At 35.0% G+C, this 19,003-nt stretch overlaps 1 pseudogene; it reads left to right on the top strand.

Moving 5' to 3' along the window:
- LOC122071250 overlaps window positions 1-8,630 on the top strand; it is a 13,004-nt pseudogene extending 4,374 nt beyond the window's left edge.
- The last annotated feature ends 10,373 nt before the right edge of the window (window positions 8,631-19,003 follow it).

Here is a 19,003-nt window from a genome sequence, read left to right as displayed (position 1 = left end):
TAGGAGTTAGTTTTCAAATAGGATTAGACACTCCTACAATCCTACTACAACTAGGACTTCAAATAGGAGTAGGACTAAACTTCTAACTCCAACATGGAATAGGACTGACTAACTAATAGTCCATATAAGACATTACACTCGATGGGCTCAATGGGCCTTTATTGAATTAAAACACCTTAAATAAAAGTACTGAATATAAATCTCGTTTTTCTACTTTTTACTCATATTTTAGACCTATTAAAGTGGTCCATTACGATTAAAATCCATGGGATCAAAGGCCCAACACATACATAATCCACCCAAGGCTTATATGCAATATGATAAGTCCATTAAGTGGCTTATCTACATCATCATGATTGATGATGCAATGAAGCCTGAGATTGATGGTGAGTCGTTCTTGTTCAAGGAAATGATGGAGTCTCAAAAGAAATCTGCTTTGGAGAAGGAACCATTGGTGGGACCTGTTCCACTTCCGAAGGCTGATGGTCATATTAGCAATGGAGGTGCTCTCAGGCCTGGTGAGGGTGATGCTATTGCCCAGTATGTGCAGCAAGGCAAGCGTATTCTTCACAGAGAATTGGGTCTTTCAGCTGAAGAGATTTAGACATTTGAGAGCCTTGGTTATGTGATGAGTGGTAGTAGGCATCAGAGAATGAATGCAATTCGTATCCGAAAAGAAAATCAAGTTTACAGTGCTGAAGACAAGTGGGCATTGGCAATGTTTAACTATGAGGAAAAGGCAAAACGTGAACCCAAGGTCATGGCTGATCTACAGCGGCTTGTCACGGCCTTAGACCTTTCTAAGCAACCGCGCCAGCACTTAACACTCCCACTAGCACTAAGTCAGCCTAACCACCCTCCTTAAGGGATTTGGGAAGAGAAGAAGTGAACACAAGAGTGAGTTTGGGAAGAATGAACTTGTATTGCACTAAAGAACTATTGAGTACAAGGCTTGAGAACTCCCTTACTTGGTTGAACACTCTTGGTTGGTCCTTGGTGAGTGCCTTTGCCAAATGAGGCAACACCTATTTATAAGCACCCAAAGTTACAATGGATGGTTAAGATATTTACAAATGTCCTCCATCCAATGGTTGGGGAGGAAACTAGAAGCTTCCCACCTCCTTAGTGGAGAATTCTAGAAATCTCTCCCGAAATATCTCTTATAAATATCTTCTAAAAATATCTAGAGTTACTACACCTTTGTAGAAATCTCTAGAACTTGGACCTTACTTAGCCCATTGGCCTAAGTCCATGTGCTTGGTGGGCTAGGCCCGTGGGCCTATGTTGGGCAGGTCGTGACAGGCTGGTGCAACGTCACATTGGACAAGATGTTGGTCCAACTCATGATCCGTTTGCTGTAAAAGCTTCTGAGGGGGCTGATAACTGATACACGTGTACGTTCCATGTTCTCCATGTGCTGTATGTTATTTTCTGTTGTCATGTGATAGAACTGATTCTCTCCTTAGATGCTTGCTTGGAGAGAATGCCTAAATGGCACCTTGGACTTCAATGTGGTACTTTGTGAATTATGGAAGAATGTATTCATCAATAACATGGGAATGTTCTTGTCAAAAAAAAAAAAAAAAAAAAATCTTGGTAATATTAAGTTCAAATTTCATTTATCAGAGAAGCTTGAAAAATTTTGTACAGTGTGTGTTCTCTGTACATGAGAAATCCATCCTACTTCCCTCCTATCTCTCTCTCTCTGGGTGGGTGGGTAAAATACCTTACATTATTTAAAACACTAGGAAACTCTCTTTGTTAAAGAAATGAAAGGCAGCAAACAAGCTCCCAGGTCTCTGTAAATTTTGATTGTTCAAATTTGCAACTTTGCATGTGATGAGTCAGAAGTGGACAATTAATCCAATTTGTGCTTCTATGATCTACCCAAGTTACTTGGTTTTAGAGTGGTTTAACTTGGACTCTGACTAGTAACTTGTTGGCATCAATGGAGACAAGATGGAATGCAGAATTGTATGCTCTACTATTGGGAACTAGTCAGGGAGAGGGGAGGGCAAAATATGCAGTGGTTTGTGAAGTTGCATAGTGTTGATAAAAGAGTTGGGGGACAATGTATGTTTTTATTCACTTTGGTGACCTGGTGAAAATGTTTATGCAGCTTCATCTGAAGGTTTTGTTCATTGACGACATCTGTATCAGTAATTTCATAGACCCATGTAACACAGTAAAGTCTGTTCTTGGACATATCTAAGTAATTAATATGATGTGGCATATTCTGATTCTTCTTCCTCTTCTTCTCTCCTCTCGTCTTATGTTAATGTGTGAGTATTGTTGTTTCCCATCACTGCAAGCTGTCATGAATTGGTGAATGTATCAGAATTCAGAAATGACGGCTCTTACTCCCACCTTGGCTCTCTGTTGTTTGGACACTTTTAAAGGCCATGTGGACTTCACTGTTATTTCAATTGAACCTCTTTTGATCATGAGTAACTTACTGCTGGGAATTGCTTTTATTGCTCATTGTTAAATTAGGATGTTTGATGAACTAATGGTAGGAGTGGTTTCATTTGAGTGCAAGCCACAACTGATGGAGAAACCTCTCACTTACACCAAGCACAGCAATACGGATATTTAAAAATTTACATTTTTTGAAGGCTGTTGGTAGAAACCTGTATCACATCCTATATTAGTTGTCAGGCACTTTTTTTTGTTTTAGTCTTCATGACTCTGTCATGGCTTGTGAGTGTTCCAGTTTTATGATGGAGGGGAAAGGGAATAGTTAGTATGAGGAATGATTTTGTTTCCTGTAACCCTCCTACTGTTACTACCAACTTGCTGTGGTATTGGTGTGACTATCAGGCATATAAATAAACAATGTTTACAATTTGTTCCCGTCACTTCAAGCATACCTAGATTAATATTTCCACCATAAATTGTATTGTCATTCTAAATAACTGCTAGAAAAAATAGACTTCAGTATAGAGACTTTAGTTTCTTATATTTATAGGATAATGTCTTTTTGACAGTATCTATATATACAAGCTTGATGATATTTTTAGTTAATTGATGTGAATGAATTATAAGGGTCAAGCTGAGGATGAATTTAAAGTATAAGTGGAAGCCATTGACGAGTTACACTATAGAATCTGGTTGGTAATGTAAAGGCTAGGTGACAGCATGACCTCCAAATAACTCCAAACAGGAACTGACTTCAGAACTACTAACAGTTTATGTAATCTGACTGAATAGCAAGCAAACAATGCATATAATAGACCATTATACCTTCAATAATACCCAACACAAGAAGGGAAAAGCCTAGCTAACTAACCACAGCAGGCAGCAGCCTAAAACTACCAGCTGCAGGTGAAAACTGGGCTTGAAAACCCAGAAATTAGGTTGAATCCAAGAAGGCTAGAACTCAGATTTCACAAAGGAAACAAGGAAGAAATTACCATCGAGTGTAGGTGTCAATTACAGGAATCAAACCTCAAAATATCAGTTTGAACTGCTGGCTGAATCCGAAGATGTATCAGTTCTTGAATTAGGTAATCGATTGGGGGATTTGTACATCTCACCGGTCTGGGGCTCTGGGCTCAGAACAGGCACAAACAGCATTCGTGTGGTGCTCTTGGCTTGCTGTTTTGATCCTCCAAAAGCAGCCATAATGGCCCACTGGTGGAAGATCAATCCACAATAGGGTTTGTTGATGTCACTCAGACGAGTTTCTCTCAACTTATCATGAAAGGGGCAACACCTAGGTTTGCTCTAATCTGTTCATTCTTTATTTTATCTTTTCTAGTTTTACCACTCATCCACCACAACATCCCCATTTCAGCCACATTAAATCTGTTTAAATGTTTTTTCTTTGCTCCCAACATTCAGCCCCATACGTCATTGTTGGTCTTATAACTATTCTATAAAATTTCCCTTCGAGTTCTGAAGGGATATGTCGATCACACAACACTCAGCATCCGCTCCATTTCATCCACCCATATTCTAATTCTTTGCATAATATCGTCCCGTATTTCTCCTTCTTTTTTCTTAATTGAACCTAAGTATCTGAAGTTATTACTATGGTAACTCCCATATCATCAATTTTCAACGCCCCATTGTTGGTCTTATTGTTACTATAGTGACACATCATATACTCTGCTTTTGTTCTACTTATCGTAAAATCTTTTGATTCCAAGGTTGATCTCCATAAATCCAACTTTGCAATTATCCTAGCATTTGTTTCATTCACCAAAACAATTTTTCTACAAAAAGCATACACCAAAGGATCTAATCTTGAATGTCTCTAGTCAACTCATCCATGATTAATGTAAACAAAATGTGCTTAGAGCTGAACCTTGGTGTAATCCAACTATTATTGGGAACTCACTACATTTTGTCCTCACAGTTCCTACACTAGTCACTACATCATGATACATATCTTTAATTATATCCATGTATTTACTTGAATCATTTTTTTTTTTCTCTAAAACTTACAATTAACTCTCTAGGAACTCCATCATAAGCTTTTTCCAAATCAATAAATACCATATGAAGATTTTTTTTTTTTTTTTATTTTATTTTATTTATGCTCTTAATTTTTTCCATTTACCCAAAAAGAATAAATATTCCATTAGTATCTTAAGCAAATAGATAGCTTCCGTGGTTGATATCCCAAACATAAAACCAAATTGGTTATCCGAAATATTAGTTTCTATTCTCAAGCAGATGCAGTTTGTGTGCCAGTGGGTTAGTTATTCAATCTATGCTTCCTTGCATTTGCTTGGATTCTCACTGGGGTTTTTTCTTCAGGGCAGAGAGCATGTGCAAGGAGCAGAGTTTCAGTCCTTGTATCTGATAAGAAAGAGAGCCTAATGAGCAGTAGTATAGTTGGTGATGGTTCTTCTAATTCTATTGGGGGTTGTTTGTCTGATGGGGGTTCTAAATTGCCTAAGGTTAAGAATTCAGAAATCCTTTAGGATCCAAATTCACAGTGTGGGCTTTGGAAACCAGGTACAAGAGAAGATTGATTTTAGCAAATCAAGTGTTCAAATGTGGCCAGAAATCTGATGAGTACTCTATTCAAACCAGTAAACAGAATATCAAAAGTTGAAACAATCCAATGGTCAGATTCAAATCTACAGAAGAATCCTACTTGAAGCAGGATTTTCCAGAACTGAGAATCAATATCAGTACTTGGAATGATCTCAGGACAGCAAACAGAAATAATCAGTGTAACCAACAATAGCAGCATAACAAAGGCATGTAATAGTTTAACAGTATTCAGGACTTAAGACTTGAAACAGATATCAAGACAGTAACCAAAATTAGGAGCTAGGTCTGAGAAATCCAGAAATTTGAGTAGTGACAGGATTCCATTAAAACAGTAGCAAAATCAGATTTTGAAACCGTAGGCATGTTTAGATCAGAATCTGAATGCCAAATATGAAGTTCGATTTAAAAACTGAAATATAAACAATGAGAAACAGAAATTTCCAGCAACTAGAACATGAAGAAATACTGAACAGAAAACCAGAAAGTACTAACTTAAATCAGTGATAGATAGACTAAAGAATGGAAGAATAGAAGAAAGATATGAACCAAACATCCCACCTTGAACTAGGTTACCGTCCCATCAGCCAACCTTAGCATCCCACCAAGGTTGCTGCATCCCACAGCAGAAAAACATATAAAGTAGCAAAAGCCAATTTTAGCTTTATGGCTCTTACATCAATATATAGAAACTTAAAGTGTACTTACAACAGGAAAGGAAAGTGTACTTGAAACGGGAAAGAAATCAATAGCAAACTCTATCCATAAAAGGAATAGATGTCCCTTAGCTAAAATTCTATCTTAGCTGGTTAGAATAGGTGTCCCACATGCTTAAAACCCTATCTAATGTAGGAATGGGAGTTCTATTCATACAAGACTCTATCCTATCCTTAATAGGAAATAACAAATACTTGATGAAATAAAACACTCAACAAATAGATAAAGTAAATCCCTTATTCCTACCCCATAATTTAGGCCTATTAAAGTGACTTATTACAAAGAAAACCCATTGGACTAAAGACCCAACACATGTATAAGTATATAACCCAACCCAAGGCTTAATTCCAGTAAAATGAGCCCACTTATGTGTTTTATATGCATCATTGTCCTCTTAAGCATTCATTTTTTAGTGGTGTACATTGTTCTTATCAGTAGAATGCTGCATTTCTACATTAGTTTCCTAGATGACTTTGATCATCCTTTAACTGGAGAAGCTGGATCAAGGTGAGTAGTATGAAAATTACCACAGAAGCTTCTTATTGGGATAATTAAGAAATACGTGGAGCAAGGGTGTTACTAATTGTCATAGAATTGTGACGACATTATGTTAGGGAGTCTTTGACCTTTTTTGAGTAGTAAATGGCACATTTCAGTTTTCAGTCTCCCTGTGTTATGCAAAACCAATTATTCTTATGACATGTTAGTGATAACTCTTTTAGGATTTTTCACTGTAAAGTTCCTATGTTGTATGCAAAACCAATTAAGTTCTCTCTTCCTCAATTAACCCACTTACCTCATTCAGTTGATCTCAAGTTTGTTTTTCAAGCGAGAGAGGACCTACAACAGATGAACCAATAGTTGATTTATTGAAGTATTTGAACAGCACGTTTTTCTTTATTCAAATTAAGTGTCTGGTATGCTTTTGAAACTAAGAAAGTTCCTAGATGCAGTAGATGCACTGCTTGAAAACTCAACAAGCTATAAAGACATGGAATTCAGTCTGTTGCTTGTATTGGCCGTTGATACTGAGGACTTTCGGATGGCACAAATTTGTGGACTGGATATCATTCTAGAGGTGGCCTTTTTAAGCCTGGTGTTTTCTTATTGGCTTTAAAGTTCTACTGCTAGGGCTGTCCCCCACCTGGTTTTGGATTCCCTGGAAAGAATGTATGGGAGATTGATCTGATGTCAGTGACCTCTTGGCTTCCACATGCAGCTGGGTCTAATACCTATTATTTTTTGCCTGACATGGTTGATCTCTTGCTCTGAGTTTGTATCATTCTCTTTCTGAATACAGGTGAAGGTTTGAATTTTTTTGTTGTCTTTGGTTTTAAGAGGAAAGGTCAGTGAATTATCCTAGAATAGAGGTTGCTTTAACAGGTTGATTAATCTAAGAGCAGTCTAGAGTTGGAATATCACCAGTTCCATAGTCAGTTCTTCTGAGTTTTCCCCCCTTAAAAAAATTCAGCCTCTTTGAAGAGTTTTAAACATGTGAGATGTATTTGATGAGGAATAATTTTAATAAAGATATTTGAAAGAATTAATGGATTTCTTCAATGGACGGATTCCAATTATACCTTGTAAGTGTTATGGTGTAGGATATTGAAACATTTAATGTTTCATATGGTAATACAGGATAAAAATAATATTTTTATTTATAATAGTTGAAATAAAAACATTTATTAAGTCTCGCAAATAACGATGGTGGTTCATTTACCATCGCTAATTAGAGAGACAGACTTGATACTTGGACTCTGCATAACAAATAATTCTAGACTTGGCAAGAGTAGCAAGTTACCGTCGCTATTGAGGGGAAATACACATTAAAGCCGTTGCTGTAGCAAAACAATTGCAATTGTTGAATTTGTGACATTATTGTACAATCATCACTAGAGCCTTTAGGGGCTGTAAATTTTAGCAGTGGTTGCTCACCACTGCTAATAATTTGCTTCGTTGGAGTGAAAAATGTTAATCCTTTATAGTAAGTCAGCATGAGAATAGGATTAGAATATCACATTTGCAAAACAAAAGGAAAAGCAGTCACATTTTTTCCTTTCGTTTTGCAATGTCATAGATCATGTTGTCCAGAAATATAATATCCTGTTCAATGTCTGAATTTGTGCTTTTTTTGGTGTCCAACTGCAGTATACTGATACGAACATTGGCCGTGGCAAACACAGAAGAGGTGGTCCGTACCAATGTGGCCGAACATCCCAAGCTTCTGTTTTAGAGTAGCTAGCACCATAGTTTCCATGGCTTATGCAACTAGGTGGCTGCGGGAGAAAGAAAATCTACTGTTGGTAAGAGGTTTCCCTTGACCTGGACTTTTGAGAGATTGTCTTCCAGCAGGGCTGCATTGTGCTGTGTAGCTACTAAGTTTTTTTCCAGCATGGTGGTGCAATTTTGTCACAGAGCTCAGCCATGTGATTGGTATTGGCGATGATGGTGCTAGGTAAACTACATCATCCTGTGGGAACAAATCATACATTGGTGATTGTTTCTGGAAGGACCCAAATGACAATGTTTTCTAGTATGTGAGAAGGTGGCATAAAGATAGAATGGCGATGGAAGTGGCACTGATGAGTATCCATCAAATGTCTGGAAAAGCAGAGAACTTTTGTTGAATCTTTGGAAGTTTCATGGTGTGATCCAATGTATATTGGCGGCTATTTCAGGTAAAAATGGTGTGGTTTATTGTCTAGGATTGAGGTTTTCTTAATGCGTTGTTACTTTTGGCTCACCTATCTATAGCTAAGGCTATATGCCATTAGACTGTTGATAAATGCATTAGAGAAGTATGGTCCAAGTGAGTGATCATGGTCTTTTAGATGATCCAATATTTAGTAAATGGAGGACCAATTTTCTATGTTTATGTGAAGTTTTAGCAAGTTGTACTCTTCCTTTCATTCTTTGAGATTTATTTTTACATTTTATGGTCATGTCTTTCTCTTGTATCATGAGTATATTAGAAACAATGAACAGATGCTCTAGGTTATTTATCATTGTCTGGAGAACATTGTCATTGCTTGCACTTAACATGAGGATGGGTCTTTAGAATAACACAAATAATTAAATAGGGAAACCAGTTGATATGCTCTTCTACATGATCTGTGAGGTAGCAATTTGCAGATGCTTTTGTGTCTAGCACAAACACCTGATTGTTGAAAGTGTGAAGTTCTATTACTCTCAATTTTAATCGTATTATGGCACCATGGAGGGCTTTAAGTAGATCATGTTCCATAAATCTCAATTTGGAGAAAGAAGTTTCTTGATATTTAAGATCATTCCCATTCCCTCTGTACATGCATCTTGCCACTGTAATTGATGGTTCAACACATTAGATTATGGTATTCAACGACCTATCTATAACAAGACTATACTCCTGGATGTTCTGGTCTGCACTCGTCAGTAAATTACCAGCAAAATTTGTTCTTGATCCAGAAGTAGAAATGATTGATTAAGAAATTGGAGAGAACTATTCAGAGAGATTAAATGATCCAAACTGTAAAAGACTCACCACTAGTGAAGTTGGCATTTTGTCTAGGGAAATGCAGAGACAACTTTACAAAGAGATACAATCATACAATACCTCTAGTCAAGAATAAAGCTTAAATCAAATTTGAATAACAGAGGATTCATGTTGCTTGCCAACCCCTGCCTCTTGGCTTGTTTGACTTGGTGGGGAGATCATGTTCAAATATTCCAACTTTTCCTTTGGTTGGTTCTGTATTTTTAATCTAGACCCAAGTTTGACCTAATCTCACTCTTTTTTTTTTTTAACCTTTTTAAATGAAAAATGAATATGGACGGTGGACTTTGTAAAGTTTACAAAGATGTTTCATTGTAGTTCATCATATATATGAGTGAGTCCTTGTTATGGAGTTTCATACACCCATCTCATCCATTAGATTTTAGGCAGGCAATAAAAGTAGGACTAAGTTTCCTTTTACCAATAGTGGAGGGCGAATCTCTTCGTCAATGTCATTAATTTTTGGGAAAATTACTTGATTACCCACTTACGGGTTTTCCTTTACAAAATTACCCACTAAAAGTTTCAGTTAACAAAAATACCACTCAAAGTTTCAGTAATAAAAAAAAAACATGATTATATGTGGAAGATGAAGACTCACTATTTTGGGTAGTTTTGTAAACTCAAATCTGATTTTGGGTATTTTTGTTAACTGAAACTTTGGGTGGGTAGTTTTGTAAAACCAAACCCAATTTTGGGTATTTTTGTTAACCAACACTTTTTGTGGGTAATTTTGTAAAGGAAAATCCAAAAGTGGGTAATCATGTAATTTTTCCTTAATTTTTGGTTGTCAGGTGGGGTTTTTGGAATAGTGAAGGGCATTTCAGAACTTTGACTAATAAGAGACAAAGTAATTATGACTCTCCATCCCTAGGTGAACCCTTCACCCATGGTGAAGGGAAACTTTCACCATAAAAGTTTGTAACAAATATTTGAGCATGGTTCAATGTTACATTATTTCATTGAAGTACAAAAATACCACCAACTTCTGATGTGTAATAATGGAAGTCCTTGGGTATACTTTCCCATATAGCACTGCTTGATTTAAGTTGAAATTTGACCTATGAGACCATAAAATGGATATTTTTTTCTTCTAATTTTATCAAGTACTCCACTTCTATTCTTTACTGCATTGCATGAGAGAGAGAGAGAGAGAGAGAGAGAGAGGTAGTGGCATATACCATGTTGGCTTCGATCTCTTTTAACGTTGTTTTGATTGTTTTGCTATAACCTCCTTTATTTACTGATGGTTTCATGCTTGGATAAAAGAGGAGAGATGGTGTGTCAGGTCGTTAGCCGATGCCTAAAATTCCTCACAAACCTTTTTCTACAAAGATTTTGGAATTATATATTTTCAATGTTATAGTAGCAAGGTCCTCGTAAGCAACATATTACGCTTTGACCCTGGTGTACTGAATAGTGAATCAGGGTTAGAGAAATAACCTATATATTAGATAATTAAAATGAGGAAAAGTAAAAGATTTAGACAATGTTACATGTATTAAATTTTTTTATTTTTTTATTTAAAGTAGAAACATGTATTAAAAGTGAATATGGTAAAATACTTATAAGAGATGAGGACATTATGGAGATATTGAAATACTAAATGAAGACATTTCAAGTAATAAAGTTCCACAAGACCCCATTACTTATCAAGACACCACATGTCATAAATATATATACGAAAAATAAAAATGCCTCAAGTAAAAGAAGCTTTACGAAAGATGAAAGTATGTAAGACACCAATTCTAGATGGGGTTACAATAGAAGTGTGGAAGAGTTTAAGAATCTTCAATTTATCTTAGATAATCAAATTATTTAATAAAAATATGAGTGCAAGAAAAATGGCAGATAATTGGAGGAGAAGCATTGTGGTTTTGATTTATAAAAATAATGGAGATACTCAGAATTGCAATAACTAATGTGATTGATGTGTTCCTTTAAAATTTAAAGAAGCAGTTATAGGATAATCATATGATTAACTTTGAAGTATGATGTGGAACGTTCGGTAGTGAAGCAGCATCATATAGATCAACTCAGTGTAACTGAGATTATGATGTTGAGATGGATATGTGGAAAAACTATGAAGGATAAAGTTAGGAATGATAATATTAGAGTTGATTTAGAAGTATCTCCAATATATGATAAGCTATGAGAAAGTCGTTTTAGGTTAAATGACCATGTTCAATAGAGACCTTTAGATGCTCCGATATGGAGGAATGATTTGTTTTAGATTGAAAGAACTAAAGAGCTAGGGGGGAATATGCATAGCTTAGGCCTTGTATCAAGTATGACCTCGAACATAGCTAATTGGAGGGTAAAGATCCATGTAATTGACCCTAATTAGTTGAGATCATGGTTTTAAGTATTAGTGAGTATCGTGTCGTATCGGCCGATATGTATTCGTATCGGTAGGCATTGGCACGATCCATACCGATACGTATCATGAAAATTTTAAAACCCTTATGTATCGATACGTATCCTACGATACACACCGATACGCACCGATACACCATCGATACGCATCGATACTCACCGATACGTACCGATACTCAATGAAAATTTTAAAATTGAAGTGAAATGTACGTTTCGGTATGTATCGGTATGTATCAGTACGTATCGGTATGTATCGACCGATACACACCGATACGTACCCACACGGTCATAAAATGGCCAAAATGGGTAATTTTTTAGAAAAACATAATTTTTTGAGGTGTTTTTGTTCCAAAGTTGCTGCCAACCATTTTTCTCTCTAACTAAAGTGGAAATCAAGGTTGGGAACAAGGATTTTACATTTATGAGACAATTACAAACCTTGGATTCTTGGTGCGATACTCTCAATTTACTGTTTATGCATAATACATGTTATATATAACTTTTTTTAACTATTTTTTTATGCAAATATGTATAAAAAAGTGTTTCCTATCCATTTATGTGCGTATCTTTAGCGTATCTCCGATACGACACGATACCCTTCGATACGTATCTTAATTTTGACCGACCGATACCGATACTTTAATCCTTGGTTGAGATAAGACCATATTGTTCATTGTTTTGTTGCCTACGCAAGGATTAAAGTATCGGTATCGGTCTCTGTATCGGTCGGCCAAAATTAAGATACGTATCGGAGAGTATCGTATCGTATCGGAGATACACTAAGATACGCTAAAGATACACACATAAATAGATAGGAAACATTTTTTTAAACACTTTTGCATAAAGAGTTTGTTAAAAAAAGCTATTGATAACATGTATTATGCATAAACACTAAATTGAGGGTATCGTACTAAGAATTCAAGGTTTGTAGTTGTCCCATAAATGTAAAATCTTTATTCCCAACTTTGATTTCCACTTTAGTTAGAGAGAAATATGGCTGACAGCAACTTTGGAACAAAAACCCTTCAAAAAATCGTGTTTTTCTGAAAAATTACCCATCTTGGCCATTTTATGACCGATACGTACCGATCGATACATATCGATACTCACCGATACGTACCGATATATATCGATACTCACCGATACATGACAATATATACCGATACGTACCGATCGATACATATCGATACTCACCGATACGTACCAATACATACCGAAACGTACATTTTACCTCAATTTTATAATTTTCATAGTCTTATCGAGGCATATTGTATCGTATCGATGTGTATTGGTGGTGTGTTGATGCATATCGGTATTTATTGTAGGATATATATCGATACGAAAGGATTTTAAAAATTTCATGTATCGTATTGATGTGTATCGTATCGGTCGGCTAAATTTAAGATACGTATCGGAGGGTATCATATCGGTATCGGAGATACTTAAAACCATGTGCCTACGTAATTCATCTTGTCTTGTTTTGCATTCCTCTTTATTTTTTTATTTTATTTTTATGGTTGTTCACGGACATGCATGTAGACTAATGCTCTTTTGTACAGTTATAGTTTTGTTTTGCATCTCATATTAGTATTTTAGCTCATCATAACATGTTTTTCTTCTTTCATAGTTTCATGCATTATTTGTTTGCATAATGATTTTTCTATTTCTTCCACACCGTTTAACCATTATAAGCTTTTATTTTAAAGTTTTATCATCCAAAGACTTTTCATCTCATGCATGATTTAGAGATTTTTTTTCTTCTTCGTGGCTTCAGTAGATCTTCATTCACCATATTTTCCCTTCGTTATATATATATATATATATATATATTTTGTATGTATATTTAGTGTTTTTAGGCTTCATTTAACTCTAGTGGCATTTTCATCCTTATAGTCTATTTATTATGCATGAATTTTATATAATATTTTATAGCATTTTAAATATGTTAAGGATGATGTATTGTTTTATTTTGATTTTCCTAGTATTTTAGGATTTGTTTTAATGCTTTGCATTTAGGTTTCAATGGCATTTTCTATAAATATGTATTTTATTTAATTCCTATATATTAATCTTTGCCTTATAGCTAAACACATCGGATATATGCTTCAACTTAGCCTACTTTGGGTTTATTTTACGTTTTATATTTTAATTTTATTTTAATTTTTAATAAGTAAATGGAAGATTAATTTAATCGGGTAGATCGCCGGGTGTCTAATATCTTTTCTGGACGACAACATGATTTATACTCTTATCTTTTAGTCTGACTGATCCCATTGTAGCCATCATGGAGTGATATTTGCTTTTTGTGGGTCTTATACTCTAACTTAGTTGATGACTTTCTTCTTCTTCCTTCTTTTTTTTTTTTTTAGTTAGAAACTTTAGTGTTTCTCTCTCTCTCTCTACTTCTTCTTCTTTCTTGTTCTTCTTCTTTTTTTCTTTTTTCAAGTTAGGTCCTGTTTGTTTAGATGGGAGAATGAAATGAAATATACTGAAAAATGGGTTGCATTTGTACCAGACGGTAGGGTGAATACAGGCATGGGAAGTAGGAGGAAAAATATACTTTTCCATTCTTATGAACACTGCAAAATGTTTGGTTGGCTCTAAGAAGAGACGGAGAGGGAAAAGGGAATATTGTAGAGCACATAAAGTATACTTTTATATTATGTGAATAATACAGAAGTTCTATCAATTTTAGTGTAGACTTGGAAAAAGGTGAAATGTAGGACACTTCAACAGACAAGAGAAGGAGATTGTCTTTGCAAGGTTGGGGTAAGACGGATTATGTACTCCCATATATTCTCTCTTTTATGCTTATTTCAATAAAATTCTTGGAGTCTCAGATAATATCCAAGTAAACAAAAAAAAAAAGCCAAGTTAAAAAAAGAAGAAGAAGAAGAAGAAGAAGAAGAGGAGATTGTCTAATAACTTTTCTACTCTGGTTAATCTAAAACCTCAAATTTCCATGAAAAAAAAGAAAAAAATCCATTCCTTAAATCCCAACCCCACCAAAACCCTTTCTAAACAAATGAAACCTAAGAGGTGATGACATTTCTTTTGGGAACAAAACCTGGTGTTCTCACACAATTTTGAGTATACTTTTCCATATTGCATTGCTTGATCAAACTTGAAATTTAACCTATTAGACTTTGAAATGCATAACTGTCATTCATAAGATTGCTCACCAGTGTCTGACATACCAATTCGATAAAAAGTTGGTACACTAGTGAAGGTTATCAGAGGACTGTTCCTGCCACTCCCCTTTCCCTCCATAATGAAATTAAGATTAGTATTCATCCTATTTTGTATTGTATCAATAAGGCCTGCAAAAATGAAGTGGATTATTAGTGATCTTTTGCCTATAACAATGGGATTGTTATATTTTAAAGGAAAAGAGGATTTATAATATTTACTTTGCAAAAAGCTTAGCATTATGGCCAAAAGCTTTTCCTCAAACATTCCACATGCTTTGCTCACTTATTAAATTGATTATATTAATTCCATCATTACCATAAACTAAAACACGCAATGTAGTTTTGATGGAACCGTACTCGTGGTTGTGCATTCGTCCTCAACACTCGTTACACAATTAATTCCCTCTTTTCAACACAATTTAAATGAAGCGAAAAGGAATTTGGAAATAATAAATTAAAAAAAAAAAAGGGAGAAAAGATTTAAAAATAATAATAATAATGAAGATTATAAGGTTTTGTGTCATGAAAAGTCATTTCCACACATTGGTTCTTATTTACTAAATATTTTTTTTTCAATTTTTTAATCATGTGCCATTTGACAAATTTTAATATGTGATGAAGAGATTATTTTGAAGGTATTATTTGGGCATTATATTTTAGAAATACATTTATTTTCCTCCATTTTTTGAAGCCTAAAAAAACTAAAAGTAAAAATAAAATGTGGACCACTTATGGTCTTCAAATGTTTTCCGTCTTTCTTCTTTTAAAAATAAAGTAATAACCAAAACACAAACATTTTCAGCCACCAAGGCAAAAGCTAAGACAAACCCTATATGTTAGTAAATTTAAGATACCAAAACATAACGAAGATTATATGAATCGAACAATTCATAATGAAAATATATAGCTAAAACTATTGACATAATTAGTTTCTTAGAAAAATGTCGCTTTCAATATAGTGCCAGAAGATAACTACTAGTGCAGTCGGTTGGTGGTTTGCCAGTAAAATATAAACTCTCATGAGGTCAAATATTCGATTTTCCTGTCTACACCTTTGAAAAGGGCTAAGGCACCCCCTTCTCTCTCCTTTTAAAATCTCTAGTAACTTTAGTTCAAGAAAATGTTAGATAGGTAGAACAAAAATAAATAAATAAATAAATAAATAAATAAATAAATAAATAAATAATACAATACCATTGAGAGTGACCCTCTCTAATCTTTCTCCAAAAAATCTCACATGTAATGCCACCATCTTTTTATTCTCCTAACCCTAGTATCCTATCAATGATGATTATATATGATAATTACACTCAACCAACCATCTTTTCACATGTGTCAAATCAAAACCTCATACATGTGATAATAGATTTCCCTCATAAATGGGTTTGTTTGGATCCTAAGGAGCCAAATTGAATTAGGAATGGATGCATCTTGAGTGCTTGATAGTATATTATATATCTCCAAAGTATAAAAATTGATTGCACATGAAATGTTCATACAAGCGTGGTCTGGTGTGGGTCATGCACCCACAACTACTTGGGACCATTAGTGCATGGGGGTTTGTGGGAAGAAGAAAAAGTGAGGAAGTTCTAAGAAGAAAAAGCCAAATTCAACCTTGGGTGATGGATATCATCTTGGGCTGTGGCTAAGAACCTAAGAAGAGGACTATATCCATTCTCAAGAAATGATAGTTACTCATAAGGACTGCACTACCACAACATGGCAAAAAGGTTAATGAAAAAAGCTACTTGCCTTCATTACCTTAAAACTTTTTCACTTTTAATATTTTGACTCTAGTATGACTTTAATACAGTATCATGTATTTCACCAAAAGAAAAAAATACAGTATTATGTAAGTATACATGTTCATATTATACATGCATCGGTTAGTGTCCTAGTTTCCTACCCCAAAAAACAGTGACCTTGTTCAAGGAAAACCCTTTTTTTTCTTATAAAAATTAGTGAAACTTGGTTAATACTAGTTTAGATTGGCCAACTGAATTATAGCCCATTTTTCTTGGTTTCTGTTTGGACCAGAAGCTAAATTGACCAGGGTTGAACCAGAAGAGTCCTGATAACAGTTTTGGCCCAGTCCACTTCACGCCCTTTCCACCCCCACCCCCCAAAAAAATGATAATAATAATAATAGAAGAGATAGTTCCATTTTCTGGCTATTATGTTGTTAACCTAGATCATCAAACTGTGCAGGGTTTCTCTACTACGCAATAGAGGTGGCAGCTTAGATCCAACGCTTTGGAGCTCCTCAAGGACATTGGATCTGAGCCGGGCTCTCTAGGGCATTGGATCTGAGCTACTGCCTTTATTGCGCAGTAGGCTAAAACTAGAAGACAAAAGACATGGATAGGGATCCCAGAGCAAATAGGGTATTCTACATCCTCTAACATTGATTTTTTTAATAATTATTTTTTTCTTTAGAAAAATTAATTTACTAACTTATGCGAGAAGGCATAGTGTATGATTTAAGCTCAGAGAACCTTTTCCCATGGATTTTTTTTTCTTTTTGCTAACGACTGGTATCCAAGTCTTTGACCTGACTAGTCCCATGGACCCATTTTGACCCCACAACCTCATGAACTAGGTCTTATCAAGATTGAATGAGAATCATTCAACTTTCACTGAAAAACAGTGAAGAACACTAAACACTCTCGTGTGAATGACCCAAAGGAGATAAGAGGAGTCAAACTTAGACCCACACCCTTCACGAAGGTCCCTTTTCCCATGGATTAAATTATCATGTTTATGTGATAACCATCCATCCTTCAAGGGTCATACATCCTATCTATTCAATATGAACCAAGTTGAGATTATAATCTATAGCATCAAACATCTTCAAATTCCTTTGATAGTAAATCTCATAATCTTTTTCCTCGCTTTGTTGAAGACAAATTATAATTAAGAACCCGGTGTTGTCTTTGTCAAGAAGAATAAGATCACTGAATCAGACGAATCAGATTTCATTTATTCATAAAATAAAGAACACTTTCAACAAAATATATGGAAATTTGACCTTACAAAGCATTGGTAAACAAAATATATTGTTGTATCTCAGATGATGACCCATCAAATTCCATTCCCTTCAAAACCAAGTTGGGGATACTGACAGACTAAGAGGTGTCTAGTTAATGTCTGTTATCGGCCAACCCAGAGTCTAAGACCGAACCCGGTTGGTTTAGGGGGCCCTCAAAGCCATCAACATTTGTGGCAAAACCCTCATCTTCCTTCCTAGCCCACCTGCAACCCACAATTACTTGGATAATTCCTCGTCTGAAACATTGTTTGGTTCAACTTTTGATCCGGGATAAACGGGATCCATCGTAGGTTTGTAAGTTTCAGCGAATGCATATAATCAACAGACCATCCCAATAAAACCAGTTGGTTGTAACATTTGTTTTTTTGGTAGGTGCAAAGATCAATAAAGTATTAAGGGAGGAAGTTTCCTTCACCCCCATGGCAAGGAGGAATTCCTTCACCAATGGCTGTTCGTGCCTTAGGATGGGCATGGGGAGAAATGGATTGGGTATTATCAATTTCGTACATTAAAGGAAGTAATAATGACCCTAAGATGGTGGGTATCAGCCTTAAAAGTTAATAAAAAAGAGTTTTCCTTCCCATTATTATATCTATTGAAGTACAACTATTTGCCACAAGACAGTACAAGAGTTAGGCTGTGTGATAGAGGATTAGGAGAACATCTTATTGGTAGAACAATTTTAGTTTAAAATGAGTGGAGGAGGTAGCTAAAAAAAATCTTATTTATATTCATCTCCATTTGATCATTTTTTGATAATTTTACTAAAACTTTGAATATGAGTTCGAACAACTTTCCTTTTTACTTTGATCTAAAATTTAATTATTGAGATGTATGTGGGATCTTCTATCCTATTGACTAATTCATGTAATGCCAAGTAGGTAATAGTAAAATATTATATTTCACTATGCATAATGACACTTACATATAAAAAGTTAAAAAACCATGTGAAGGAAGACAAAGAGCCCAAAAAAATCAAAATTTAATTCCATTCTATTGACTTCTAGAAAGTGGCCATTCAAATCAAAGAGTCAAGAGAGAATGAAGTAACTTGCAAGTTACACCTGTTCAACAGAAAAAAAAAAAAAAAAAAAAAAAAAAAAAAAAAAAAATATATATATATATATATATATA

This window comes from Macadamia integrifolia, unplaced genomic scaffold, assembly GCF_013358625.1.
Source record: "Macadamia integrifolia cultivar HAES 741 unplaced genomic scaffold, SCU_Mint_v3 scaffold_198A, whole genome shotgun sequence".
Taxonomy (NCBI): domain Eukaryota; kingdom Viridiplantae; phylum Streptophyta; class Magnoliopsida; order Proteales; family Proteaceae; genus Macadamia; species Macadamia integrifolia.
Note: the sequence above shows the minus strand (reverse complement) of the source record. Positions and strands in the feature narration are given on the sequence as shown.